Below are 16,011 nucleotides of genomic sequence, written 5' to 3' on the forward strand. Positions count from 1 at the left end.
ATTTATCGAAGAATTTCATGGGTTTTATTTTTTTAATTGAATAATAACTAAATTATATAAATTAGTAGTAAAGAAGTTACTTTGATTTTTATTGCATTTTTAGGAGGTGTTCAAAAAGGTAAAGGTGGTTGGTGCATTCGTAGAGTTCTTACGATTTAATAAATAACATTGTGTGTTTTAGGTGTTTTTAATTTAATTATATGATTTAAATGTTTTGTTGTTATGAAGATTGGTTTATAGTTCTGGGGTTTAGGAATTCTAAGAGTTATGTTGTCTCGTAGATAATCTCATGTTTAGTTAAATTGATTCAGCTAAGGAATGATAGACAATGTTTTTCTTAAGACATGAATATCGTAAGTTTATGTTTTAAGAAATTATAAATTTGAGGGACTAATGAGAAGTTCTTTGGAATTTGAGTGTTCTTCTCCATTTTCTAAATTGAAACTATTATTTTATTCCTTCTTTGTAGTTAAACCACTTGGCTAAGTTAGAAAGGGGCTTCGGAAATGCCATGAGATGATGATTGAGGAGTGCTGGGTTTTCTTAAAGTTATTCCAGAAAGGGGGTTCCCTATGTTGCTGGAAATTAAGATTCTTGGTAGTAGGTTGACACTGAATTTTTTTTTTTTAAATAATACCTACCGAGTTCAATGTGAATAATAAGATTAGATTAGTTGTTCATCCTTGTATTAGAAATTACTTTCCTAAACTAGAAGGTTGAAATAACCATTTACCTGAATTATTTTTTTATTTTTTTGTAAAGAATGAAAACTAAAACAACAGACAAATCAAGACACAGAGTCTCTTCCTAGCGGGAACAGGATAAAATCAGGAGGACTCCTCCAAAAGACATTGGAACTCATGTTCCATACCCCCAATTGGCAAGCGTATGGGCTACTGAATTTATCTCTCGAGGGATATGATTGACGTAAACTACCCAGTCCCGGGCTAGCATGCACCTAATACGATGAATAACATCATAATGGTTGTGCAGGTAGTCCCTATCCGTTGATCGATCTTGAAACGGCGTAACAGCTTCCAGGCAATCACATTCGCAACTCACCTTCCGAAACCCACCTTCCCAACACAGCGATAAGCCATCCTCCAAAGCCAACAGCTCGCACGTAACGCATCCCCAATTAACGCTCCACGTGAGAATCCACCCCGCCACATACCTGCCCAATCTCGAATTACTCCACCTATTCCCATAGCAGAAATGTCACTCAACCAACTCCCGTCCGTGTTGAGTTTGACCCACGGATGCTCCGGAGGTCTCCATAGAGGTTGCTCCGTCCACAAGTGCCGCTTAGCATTGTACACACTGTTCTCCACCGTAGACAGTGTCACCTTCCTACGAACCGCCGAAATCGTCCAAAGCTCGCCGTTGAACAACATGTTATTTCTAAACCGCCAAACCCACCACAAGGTGATGGATAGCTTAATAACATCCGTGTGCAAAATAATCCCCTTTAGCCACTGAAAACAATCCTTTCCGAGAAGGACCACCCCGTACTGATCCCGCCAGCCATCAGCACCTCTCGCGAGTACGGGCAATCACGAAGTGCATGTAAGATAGTTTCATGAGGGCAAGAACAATGCGAACATGCACCGGAATCAGTGAGCCTCCTATCAGCCCGAACCTAGTTCGTTGGAAGGGCTGAATGAAGGCATTGCCACAGAAAGAACTTAACCTTCTCTGGGATCATTAACTTCCAGACCTTCTTCCAAACTACATCCCCCTCTGTCGACAAGACCGTGGTCAGAAATCGATATCTAGAGGCCGCTGTATAACAACCCGAGTGATCACCCCTCCAGACAAAGTGATCCAGTCCCAAAGAGGAATTGACGACACTCAGCCGTTGGACCGAACTTGACAGCTCCGCCGGGAGAACAGTATGTAAGTAAGCAAAGTTCCAAACTCCACTAACCCAGCAGTCGGCGACCGTTTTATTGATGTCTGCAACGTGAACGAACGGGACTCTCCCGCACCAAAGCCCAGTACCTGACCAGTTCGTGTACCAAAAGGATAAGGCACCCGACCCTAGCCAAGGCTCGAAACCCTCACAAAGAGAAGGAAGGGCCTTAACAAGACTTGACCAGATTGGAGAAGCACCCCGCCTGTTTTGGGCACACAAGATAGAATTTCCATGTAGGTATAAGCTGCTGAGGATTTGAACCTAAGGCTTCTGTGGCGCCGTTAGCAGATCCCAAACTAACTTCCCAAGGAGTGCTACATTAACCCTACACGCCTCCCTAACCCCAAGACCACCGCGCTCCTTGGGTTTGGAATAAGAGGGTTGGGGTGAGGGTGATGCCGTGGAGTTGGAGGCTCAATTCGGTGGCGTGGAAGGGGTTGTGCTGCTGCAAGAGGAGTTTGGAGACCACTTCGGCATCGTTTTCGTCGCGGGGGGAGGGTGGCGGGAGGGAGCATAAGCGCCGGTGGAGGAGGCGCGGAGAGAGGAATGGGGCGTGCCTCTGAGGAGGCTTCGGAAACGCCATGGTGCTTCTGCCTCGTCTTCAGCATTCAGATTCTTCTTCACCCAGGTATGCATTATTAAGTTGAATTTTTTACTGATATAAATTTTTTTAAAAAAATTTTTACCAAAAAGGCATCTGTACAACTTTATTTACACATTTAGAACTATTTAATGTACACACTCAGAATTCGGTTCCCGGAAACCGAATTCTGAGCTTCAAATTTTATTTTTTTTTGTTTTTTATGCTCATAATTCGGTTTCCGGGGAACCGAATTCTGAGTAGTTTTAAATATATATATATATATATTGGTTTTTGGTTTAATTTGTGCAAATCTGGGAAGTGGAACGGCTCGTTCCGAAAGCAGAATGGGTCGTTCCGAAAGCAGAACGGGTCGTTCTGCTTGCACATGTAGAGTGATATTTTTGAAAGTGGAATGGGTCGTTCTACTTTCGGAACGGGCCGTTCCACTTTCAAAAATATCACTCTATGTGTGTAACCAGAACGACCCGTTTTGCTTCCGGAACGGGCCGTTCCACTTCCCAGATTCACGCAAATTGGGCCACAAACCACAAAAAAAAAAAAATTAAACGTACTCAGAATTCAGTTCTCCGGGAACCGAATTCTGAGCACAAAAAATTAAAAATTAAAAATTTGAAGCTCAGAATTCGGTTTCCCGGGAACCGAATTTTGAGTGTGTACAGTAAATAGTTCTAGATGTGTAAATAAAGTTGTAGAGATGTTTTTTTGGTAATTTTTTTTTAAATTCTATATCAGTAAAAAATTCTTATTAAGTTAGTATTGAATATTGGTGGACAAATGTACTTTGACAAACTTCTCTCATAGTTATTAAGTAAAAATAAAAAAAATATAAAAAAAAATTGACTTTTTTCTCATAATTTTTTTATAAATTAAATATAAAATAATTATATTTATCGAAGAAATTCAAGGGTTTTGTTTTTTTAATTGAATAATGATTAAATTATATAAATTAGTAGTAAAGAAGTTACTTTGCTTTTTATTGCATTTCTAGGAGGTGTTCAAAAAGGTAAAGGTGGTGGGTACATTCGTAGAGTTCTTACGATTTAATAGATAACATTGTGTGTTTTAGGTGTTTTTAATTTAATTATATGATTTAAATGTTTTGTTGTTATGAAGATTGGTTTATAGCTATGAGTGTTTAGGAATCTTAAGAGTTATGGTGTCTCGTAGATAATCTCATGTTTAGTTAAATTGATTCAGCTAAGGAAAGGTAGACAATATTTTTCTTAAGACATGAATCTCGTAAGTTCATGTTTTAAGAAATTCTAAATTTGAGGGACTAATGAAAAGTTCTTTGGAATTTGAGTGTTCTTCTCCATTTTCTAAATTGAAACTATTATTTTCTTCCTTCTTTGTAGTTGAATCACTTGGCTAAGTTAGAAATTCGAACTCCCAAAGTTAGAAACCTTATGTTGGAGTTGTGTTGTTCTTCCTTTTCTTCTCCTCTCCTCATTTTAGATCAACTAGAAGTAGGGACAACTTTGTATTTGATTTTTGTTGATGCATGTTGATTGTTGATGGTTGGAATCACTTAATTTTAGTTGAATGGAAATTGAATCCTGAGATGATGATCAATGAGTTATGGGTTTTGTTAAAGTTATTTATGAGTTGAACATGATGATCATTGTGAATCTTTGGTTGCATGTAGATTTTAGGGTTGTTTTTTAGTCATATAAGTTGAATATATATGGTATATCTTGTTGCATGTAAGATTTTCGCTAAGTTTCAAGTGGATTAGGCGAATCGAATTTTTGCATAAATGCAAAAATTGTCATCTTGTCTAGCGCCTTCATGGTATACTAGGTGTATTTCAAAGTTGAGGGTTTTCAGTCTCTTAACATCGAACATAGGATTATAGCACTAAGCGTGAAGAAAGAGAATTGTCTTTGACTTAATCACATCAGGCATGAGTGTGAATGGCGTCGAGCATTAAGAGAAATAATTGTTTATGCTTGGATTAATATCAAGCGTCGAACGTGAATTAAGCAGAGACCCTCAACCTATTCAAGGTCGAACGTGGATTTTATCACACTAGACATTAGAGAGTGAAGAGCTCTCTGCCTCAACCACATCGAAGGTGGGTAATTTAGCGTTGTACGTGGGTGAGGCAGGAAGCCCTCTGCCTTAATAGCATTAGGTGCTCAAGAGATGGTGTTGAGCGTGAGTTATATGAATAAAACATGATGTTTAAGATGATTAAATGGTTGAATGATAATGATTTGTTCACATGATGAATGTTGCATGTAAATGTTTCATTATGCATTATCTTGAGATAATGTATTATGATGTTTATCTGGTGAGATTGCAAGTTAAAGGTGATTAAGTTATGAAATTGTATGATATTATAGTTGATTAAGTTGTTAAGCTATTGTGCATGTGATATGGTTACATGTTTTTGCTAAGATATATAAAAACTAAATGAGAAAATCATGTTTTTTGAAAATTAAGAAATCTTATTGTGTGGATAAATTACGATGTTTTAAGAGTTCAATTGATAACCCTTCAGTAAGTAAACTACCTTTTAAATTTGTAGTTGTTGTAAGTTGTCTCTTCTAAATTTTATGTAAAAAATGTCGAGAAATGTTTGTATAAAGTGACAAATTTAATAAGGTACATGGTTGGGGGACTTAGTTCCCTAACTGAGTATTGAAATAGCGTAATATTTGGAGGGTAAGTCAATGGGCTAATTCCATGGAACACCTAGTGTTACAGGCTAATATTGTGATAAATTCATACTCAAGTTGTTATATGTTGACAATAGTATTGAACTTTTTAGTTTAAGTGGTGAAACCTAAAAAATAAAATTTCAAGTTGTATATCTATCACTTTTTGAGGCCTAAAGGTATCTATAATTGACTTGGTTGCAATAGGTCAAGCGATGTGGTTCGATAGGTCTGACCACTCAAATTGCCATTAGTGCAAAAATCAAATTCAAAATTGGGATTTTAAGATTAGTTAAGAGGGAACCAATCTTAAAAGTGATGTGGTGAAATTTTTTTGGGTATAAAATAACTGATCTTAAAAGTAACATACAAGACCTTTTTTTATACTCGATCTTAAAAGTTGTATTAGATATACCTTTTAAGATCGATTATAGAAAAAATAATCTTAAGAGTCCCATAAGAATGAATGAAACACACAATCCATATTTCTACTCGCGCCTCGGTGTTTGCTCGTATCATCCAAATCCTAAACCTAATCAATAAAATCAAAAACCTGATTTTGCTAGGTTTCATTCCCGAAGAAGATGGCTCTCAACGATGAGAAGGTGCAATTGATGTTGAACCACTTCATCGCGATGAAGGCAGAAGAGAAGAAACAGTTGACTAGTGGTGCTAGCAAATCATATGCAATAGCAAGCACAAAGTGGTGGAGATCCAAGATGAAGGCCTTAGGGAGCATCGTCTTCACGACCTCAATATTGAGATCAACAAACTCATCCGTGAGAAATCCCACTACGAGCATTGCATCCTCGACCTTGCCAAGGTGACTAACCTTGATGGCAACATCGTTGACATCCCTAACCTCGACGATCACGATCGTAGTTACCACCACTACTTTAGTGTTGTAAAAAAAACTTTTCAACATTCACAAGCCCTCCGAGAAACCCTCAAACGCTCCACCACCATTGCACCTACTACGATATTTAAAAATTAATACTTTTAAGATTTCTTATTCGATAACCGATATTAAAAGCTCAACTTTTAAGATTGATTTAGTAATTAATTTTTTAAGGTAAAAAAATAATCAATCTTAAAATTTTGTTCTCTACTAGTGTGCTTATCTTTATTGTAAGAGATATTTGTAAGTTGACATGTGTGATGACACATTAGTTGTACATTGTTGTGTTGAACATATTATTAATATGAAGTTGTTAAGTTGTCCTATTGATTTTCTTTCACAAATTTACCTTTTTATTTCTTTTGGTTAGAATTGTAATGATCATATTTGGTATGAGAGTGAACAACATTAGTAAGTTGTGTTTGGATGGTCGGCGGCAAGTCATGCATGTGATGACTCTTTTGTATTACTAATATTTTGATGTAACATTGTGTTTGAACGCTTGATTGACAAGTGGAGTTTGTTTTGTATATAGTTATGTATTCGATGTAAATTGTATGTATTTACAAGGTATGTATATAATATCGTAAGGGATTTATGATTTTAGTATTTTGCTTTTTTTGTTTTATACATGTACAAATTGCACGTGTTAACTAGGTAATTATTGTATGAGAATTATAGGATGATGATATTTTATTTAATCTTTTTGTTGCATAGTAACTAAACTATCCTAAATTTAGTGATTTACTAAATCATTACATAGTACAACAAGATATGATTTTATTTTACTTTATTTAGTTGATATTATATATATAATTTTAACATCGGTCAATTGATGTTATATATGTCTATATCATATTAACAAGAACAACATTAATTATAAAATAAATGTCGTAGGTCCAAAAAATTAAAACAATAGACAATTTTTTCAATAATGATATGATAATCCAACAATAAGCATAAATATGATATTAAGGAAGGATTTTTTCTTCCATTGATATGATGATGTAAAAAACACATATCATTAGCGCAAAAAAAATTGAGAGTGATCAATGTTTGATATATTGACAAATTTTATAATAATCGTGGAGAGCTTAATACTACTCTCGTGCTTTATTTGATATTCAACTCACATGCAAAATTTATATAGATAAATTATTTTATAATATAATTATAATTCCATTAATATTTTGAAGCAAAATATGTATACGTTAATATTATTTTGATTAGAGCATGTTTATTTTTCACTTATCAATATGTCTCAACGTACTCAAATTGTGAAGTTATTAAAAATGTTAAATGAACATTGTTTCAAAGCAAGTGGATAGAAAAAGAATAAAATTTTGTTTGGATAAATTTCCTTAAAAGTAATTTTAGATTAAGAAAATAAGAAAAAATGAAATATATTTTTATAAATTACAATTTTTTTTTACATAAAAATTTATATAATTTAGTTTGTGCATAAACTAATTTTATCTTTTAAAGATATTTGTTTTATTTTTTCATATTTTAAAAGAAATTTATTCAAAGATGCCATTAGTAATTAGTAATTAAGTAATAAACTATTACGTAGTTAATTTATTACCCACAGCTTGCTAAATAATTTATTTGACTAGATGTTTATGAACATATCGGTAAAAATGAAATTATTTTGTAAAGTATAGTTGATCAATACCATGTTTAGCACACTTTATGGCTTTAATGTTTAATCAACACGTACATACGATAGCGAAACGATGTACATAGACATCTTATTGGAACAATTACACTTTAGAAAAAATAAAAGGAGAAAAAGAAAGACCAAGTAGTTAGTGGAAAACCAAATAAATGGCAACACGTCGTCACACGCATTATAAAATTTTTAAAAGTTACAACATTGCAAGAAGCAAAGTAAAAGAAGAAAGAAAGAAAAAAGTAAATATTGTCAATAGCTTGTTTGCCATAAAATTTTCGACAGAAAACGATTTTCTTACACGTCCAGCAAAATAGTTATTTTATTTTCTATCTACGAGTCTACACATCAATTTACAGCAGAAAATAAGCCAAAACACAAGCCGTAAGAATTTTGAGATGAAGAGTGCCTTTAATTGTTTTTCTTTTAAATTCGTTTTTAGAGTATTTTAAATTTTTTAAAGAGAAGATGAAAGAAAATAATTGAGAAAAAAAAATGGGAGAGCATGAACAATAATATGAATAAAAAATGTTTTAATTTCTATTTTAAAACTAAACAAAAATTCAAGTATATTTTGTTAAAAAATATTATCACCAAACATGTTTTTTCTTTTTTATATTTAAAAAGTAATACTTGAATAATTTAGTATAAACTTAGATGTTAGTTTAAAAATATATTTATTTTGATCTTGTCTAATAATTGTAAGATATATCTTCAAATACATAGGTCGACTTAGTGGTCTTAAATTTAATTTTTGAATGTGTTAAAATAATATTTCGTTAGTGAAAATGATAATTATAGGGTAGATTAGTCACTTTTTAGTTTTAGATTCGATTGTTATCTATAATAAAATAATGTTTGGTTAATAAAAATTATGTTTATAAACATAAATTAGTCATTAATTATTAACTTTTAGACACTATATAAACCATATTCATAAATAAAAAAAATATTTTTAAAATAAAAAATGTATATTAAAGTAAGTTTTATGGTGATGTACTAACATTTTACACTATCATCCAATCCTTATTCATAATTAATGAAAAATCTTGTTAACTTTTATAAAAGCCATTTTAAAAATTTTATGATCTATAACTTCTAATTGATCGAGTAAAATTTTTTACACTAATAATAAATAACCATTGTATTGTACCTAGGGGTGGGCAAAAAAAACTGAACTGAACTGAACTGAACTGAACTGGTGGTGAACTGTACTATAAAAAACTGAATTGTTTGTAAAAAAAACTGAACTGAACTGTTTAAAAAAAAAACTGAACTGAACTGAACTGTTGTAAAGTTGAACTGTACTGAACTATAAAAACTGAACTGAATTATAAAAATTGAACTATTTTTATAAAAGAATAAAAATTAAATGTGTTTAACATGTTATGTCTTAATAGATTAGCTCGATAGTTTAATAACCAAAATTTTAGAAAAAAAGTGATTTGAAAAAAAATTGTATCAATTTTGTTGAACTTAACGGATCAATTGAGTTATGTTGAACTACTTATTTTTAGGCTTAAAATTCACTGAGTTTATTTGACTTAATTTTATATTTTTTTCCTTTGAAAAATTTAAATAAAATGGAAAATAAAGTAAAGTTGACAAATGTGTCTTATTTTGATAGATCAATGAGTCAAAATTGTTCAATTCAAAATATCATAACAGTTTAGTGCAGTTTAAATTGCAGTTCAGTTCAAGTTTTTATAGTATAGTTCAGTTCAGTTTAATGACACAAAAGAATAGTTCAGTTCAGTTCGTCTGAACTAATATTTAGTTTAGTTCAGTTCATATGAACTACTTTTAAGTTCAGTATAGTTTTTATAAGTTCAGTTCAGTTCAGTTCGTTTTGCCCACCCCTAATTGTACCCTATTAAAATTTGATAAAAACACGTCCACCTCATCTAAATAAGTAAATATTTTAAAACAGCAAATTTATGATAATTTTTTTTATTAATTAAGATTAAATAAATATTATCTAATCAGTGTGCATTAAATAAATAAATAAGATAAATTTTTCATAAAACATCGTAAATGTGGTATATTGTTGTCCAGTAAAATCAAAATTTTACTTCAATAATATAAAATTTATTAGATGTAAATACTAAACACACATTAAAATAAAAATCCAAATCTTATTAAATAACAATATCATAAGCTTTGTTCAAAATGTCGTGTTGAATATTTTAATGAGTTACATTTAATATAATATCACATGTTTAACGTATATGAAATATTTAAATATAGACTTTAAATATAATTTATCATATATGTAAAATGATAGCTATATTATATTTTTTAGTTATTTATCTTATTTTAAAAAATTATTTTAGTCTTTTATTTTTTAAAATATTTATTTTGATTTTTTATCTATTAAATTTAGGTTAATTTATTTATTTTATTTACTAATTCAAGACTCAAAACTTATTTTATAAAATTCACTTACATGAATATCATTGAATTCAATTAAAATTTAAATAAAAAGTGTGATAAACATTGTGAAAATTAAAATTAAAAAAAAAATAGTTTTATATATTTTTCAAACAATTTTCACATTATTTATGACTTTTTTAGATTTGAATGTTAATTATAACGATCCGTCGTGATCTCTACACTTAGTGGAATCGTACTAATAAACTAGTGGACTAAGAAAATATATTAAAACATAATAACTTATACATACATGCATATATATATATATATATATATATATATATATATATATATATATATGAGTTAATCAACTATATACTGCCAGTGTAAAGTTTTTTTTACACTGGCAACCAATTAGATCTTTTAATTGTGCCATGTTACTATAAACACATTTACTTTTAACAGTGACATGACACAATTAAAAGATCTAATTGGTTGCCAATATAAAAAACTTTATACCGACAGTGTATAGGTGATTAACTCTATATATATAATAACTAAATTTCTATGTACAAAATATAATACCATATATGTACAATCATCCCAAAAATAATATCACTCTAGTGTCGGTCAAGTACAGACAAAACAGTTACCCAAAATGATAACTCTAACACAAGGGCAAAACTCCACGTCCCGTAGTGGTCACAACAACCAGCTCCAATCTAACCCTAATCATCGCAATCCATTAACATGGGAACAAAAGGGTAAGCTAGAGTTCAAAAATCAACAATGTAAGCATACAAATAAATGTCTATGTTGCACCATTATCAAGTTACCAATCATACTCATAGAACCACACCATACACTCCATCGAATACTAATCATGCATGAAATGCAACTCAACAATCATGAAGTCAAACACCACACACTTCATCATAACAGAATTCATGCAAGAATAGCAACATCACGACAAATATCAATGCATATCAATCATCTAATGCATCGTCACGCATATACCTAGGAGATCTCCCTAACAGCAGAGCAACATAAGTGACATCCCAATCCTACCGAAACCACCCTAACTGTTTTCATGCCCAATGCACCCGCTTGGTCACAGCTAACCAGGATATAAATCCTCACTCTGGTTTACTTGGATGATGTCACTTACACACTTGGAAGTCCGGTTCCACCGTTAGGTATAACACAGCTGGATACAAGCTTACCACGACCTTGACATGCATTACCAAGTCACTTGTGAAGTTCGTCCACCGACTATCTGTAAGGAATCATGCACCTTCCCCAGTACTTGGTTAAGGGAATAACCCTCGACCTCATACTCGCTCCAACACTAGCTAAGGACTTAGATGAGACTCACCCAAACCAGTGGCCTATCTAGGCACCACTCTCACCCAAAAGTCAGTGGCCTATCTAAGCACCACCCTCATTTTTAACAGTGGCCTATCCAAGCACCACTCTCAAGAGACTCTATGTGAGCTCTTCCAGTTTGAAAACATTTTCTCTCTCCTCAAATCCTAGGCTAGACACGTGCCATAAGACATCACATGCAATAATGCATCATACATCATACATGGTCAATCCACCATCATAATCAATATCATCCTCATATGAACATATACCCATGTCATATCATATTTAAACATTCATACATATCATTACCAAGCATGCATATGAATCATACACCACCATACATCATATATCATACCTACATGATTAAATCTTCAACTTTAAACATGCATAAACATCATTTTTAATCAACATTACTAAACATACTCACGCCCGGCCTAACATCCAACCCGAGAGCTATAAGGCTCATTCACGCCCGCCGCAATCAACTTGCCCTCGACGTTCTTAAGACAGAGACTCATAGGAGTCTACACGCCTGGCGCACCCATCCTACGTCCGATGCCATCTAAACATAGACCTCAAGAGGTCTCGACGCCCGGCGCGCCTACCCTGCGCCCAACGCCATACCAGTAACCTGCTAGACAAGGCCACTATCTGATATCACACTCGGTGTGGTTCTCCTCACGCCCAGCGCGAACTCATCCAAAGACTCCCATTTACAATCGCGCCCGCCGCGACTAACCTCGCGCTCGGAGTGATCAAGAAATGGTTGCCCTTGATGAATACACGTTCAACGCCAAGAACATGCGCCCGACGCAAATTCATACCGCAACCTCCAAAACCTTGAGAATTCCATCAAAACCTAAAAAATTAGAAGATTTCCACCACATGCAATCCATGCAATATCGTACTTAGACTCCATACAACTAGGAAACATTCTCAAATTCAACATGCACCCACCCGATGCATCAAAATCACCAAAAACTCCATTTTTTCAAAACTCCAAAAAATGAGCAATTTATCTAATCCAACCACGGATTCTCAAAATTCATGCATCAATTAAGTTCCTAAACTCACATGCAACCAAACAACCTACATTCTAGTTTCCCTCACCTGAAATTTGGCTCAGAAAAGCCAAGAATTGAGAAGAAGAAGAATTTATTTCCGAAACTCGACTCGTAAACTTCAATATTCAAAAAACAAGCTTCCTAGCTTGAATTCCAAGAAAAAGACAGAAAGAGTTAATTAGTGTTTCAGAGAAGAAGAATAATCAAACAGAGAAATTTGGGAGAGAAAGGAGCTCACGGACCTAGAGTTTTTCTCTCTAAAACTTCTCTCTATATTTTTTTGAGAATGAACTTATGAGGCTTTATTCTTAGAAAAAACCTTAAATACTCTCCTCTCTAGTCACAACTAAACCTTTGAATCAACTTACTACGTTACATTAATTACATTTTATAATTTTTATTTGGGTGAATAAATCAAAAATTAATTTAGAATCATATCATTAAAAATAATTATTATTTCAAAAGAAAAAATAATTCAAATATAAAAGATAAAAAATTAAAATGAATATGTTAATAGATAAAAGATAAAAATAAATATAAAAATAAGATAAAAAAATATAATATCATTTTAAATAATTCATCTATTTTTAAACCGCATGCGCAACTGCAAAAAAAAAATATATGGCCGCACGAGTAATATGTGGTTTTTTTTTTGCTCGTCTAAAAGATTTATTAAAAACAATAAAAGTAATGTGTAAGTAAAATACAATTTTTAATATTTACAGATCTTAGACTGATTAAAAAAAGTTTTTTAAAGATCTTAGATTGGAGTTTTTTTATCGTTAATCTTGGTAAATAAAAAATTATAAAATTTAATATAATTTACTTTTTGTAATTATTAACACTATAATTACACACATAAGATATTAAATCTGTACTAATAAATAAAATAAATATTCCATTTTATAACTAGTTTTTATTTCAACCTTTAATTGGACCATTAAATTCTTTTAATTATTTAGAAAAAATTTAATGTAATTTCTCATATGATTATCAACTTCTTTATACTCTTTTAATAATTATTTATTTCATTATTTCTTCTCTTATTTTTTTAAAATTTTTTTAATAAATTATTGACTTTCTCACACTCTTTCATAACTACTTATATCTACTTTATTATTTTTTTTTATTTTATTATTTTTTAAATAATTAAAAGACACAAAATGACTCTTTTTTCCCTATATATATATATAATATAATATAACATAGTATAATATAATATAATAATGCATGTTAGAAACAATATTACTCTAAGTCCCGATAGAGCTAATAAATGTAATTTCTATCTTATTATTTTTTTAATGTTAAGTTTGTTTAAATATTTTTTTTCAAAAATACTTATAAGAAATTTTTTTTACAAGATAAAATTAATTTATGTACTGATTCATAAAATCTTACAAATTAATTAATTTCATAAAAAAATATTTTAACTTATATATAAGTTAAATTTAGTTTATAAAATACTTTTATTTCTATTTTTTTATAAGTGATTTTAGGAAAATTTATGAAAACATATTTTATATAAATTGATTTTTACAATACCTCTCATATTAATTTATCTATTTTTTAATTTACAATAATTTAACTTATATAAAAACTCATTTCAATTTTTTTATATTTTCTCTCTCAATAAGTATTTTTACAAAAATTTAAACATACATTTATTTTATTACTTGACGTGAATTCAATGGATGTTTTGAAATATACTATCAGGTATTATATATATATATATATATAATATATATATATAGGGAGCGTATCAAGTGATAAATTTTTATTGTGAGAAGGTGAGAAGGTGGAAATATAACCCTTAGATTAATTTTTTCTCACTTGATTAAATCCCAAATTTTCTCTCACTTGATTAATCTAAGGGTTATATTTTCACCTTCTCACCTTCTCACCTTCTCACAATAAAAACTTCTCACTTGATACGCTCCCATATATATATATATATATGAGGAGGGTTCAAACGACACCAGTGTAACTTTTACTAAGTGTTACACCGCTCGATAACTTTATATTAAATGTGAATTTTGTAAATCCATCCGTTAGATGGAAAGTTCATATCTCTTAGATCATATATGTCAAATTTTGTTAAAATTGAACAACAACTTGAAGGTAATCAAAGTGTTCATATTTTAGTATATTTTGAAATGTATATATTACGTCAATTTTGTTTTATGAGAATGAAGTATCAAATCATCTTAGATTAATATAAAATTTGACATATATGATCTAAGAGATATGAACTTTCAATCTAACGGTTGGATGTTATTGAGCGGTGTAACACTTAGTTAAAGTTATATATATATATATATATTCTTAAAAGAATTACACTTCTTAGCATGAAATGGTAATTTTACCATCATACAAGCATGTATATCAGTAATTTTACGTTGGAGGCACCTCAAAAGGTGGGATAGCTGGCCCCAAGATTTAACGCGGCTGCATACACAAGGCAGGATTCGAACCCCTGACCTTGCTTAAGTGTGGATCAATCCCTACTGCTGAACCACACGCTTGGGGTTCCTCGTGATTACTTTAAATACATAAAGATCGACTTTTATGATTCATAATAATCTTATACGATTTAAGTAAATTTGCATGTTATAACTCAAAGTTATTTGCTTCAAAAAAAAAAAAACTCAAAGTTATAATTTACTTTTATACCATAAATTTAAATTATCATTTTTGTACCGAAGTGGTTTTATAAACTATTTTTATTTCTAAATAAAAGTATTTTCAGGAGGTATTTTAGAATAATAAATTTTTTAAAATGATTTTTACTCCCATTGATCATATATCTCACTGAGCATTTAATTTTATTTTTTCATTCATTTCAAATACACTTTGAATCTCGATTTTTAACCATTGGTTACTCTCAATTTATCTTCTTTAAAACTCATTTAAATAATTTTAAAAGAGATTTTCAATAATTAAAACAACCTTGTATAATAATATAATTTATTTATTATAAATTTAAAATATAATTTATATACAAAACAGTTATTCATTACATAATTTATATATTAAAAATATGTATTTATTATAAAATTTTATGATATAAAAATAAACACGTATTCTATGAATTAGTTAAATAAAAGCCTATTCTGGACAAATTTCTCAAATAACACAAAAAAAACAGATGGAAAAAATAAAATTATTTTATTTAAAAATGAAAATTAACTTTTATTGTTTTTTCAAAAGTTTATTTTTAATTTGTGAAAAAGTAAATTTTATTTTTTCTTTCTATTTTTAAAAGAAACTTATCCAATAAACCCTAATGAAATTTGAATTTCATATATTATAAGTAAAATTCTCATAAATTTCCCAATAAATACTAATAAATATTTATCTTTGAACATGTTTAAAACATTACATAATTAAATAAATAATTTTTTTCTTCAATATTCCTTTAACCCTTATTGTTCTGCTATTGACTATCTGAATTTGGAAA

This window comes from Cajanus cajan, chromosome 9 (genome assembly GCF_000230855.2).
Source record: "Cajanus cajan strain Asha chromosome 9, NIPB_CcT2T_4, whole genome shotgun sequence".
Lineage (NCBI taxonomy): Eukaryota > Viridiplantae > Streptophyta > Magnoliopsida > Fabales > Fabaceae > Cajanus > Cajanus cajan.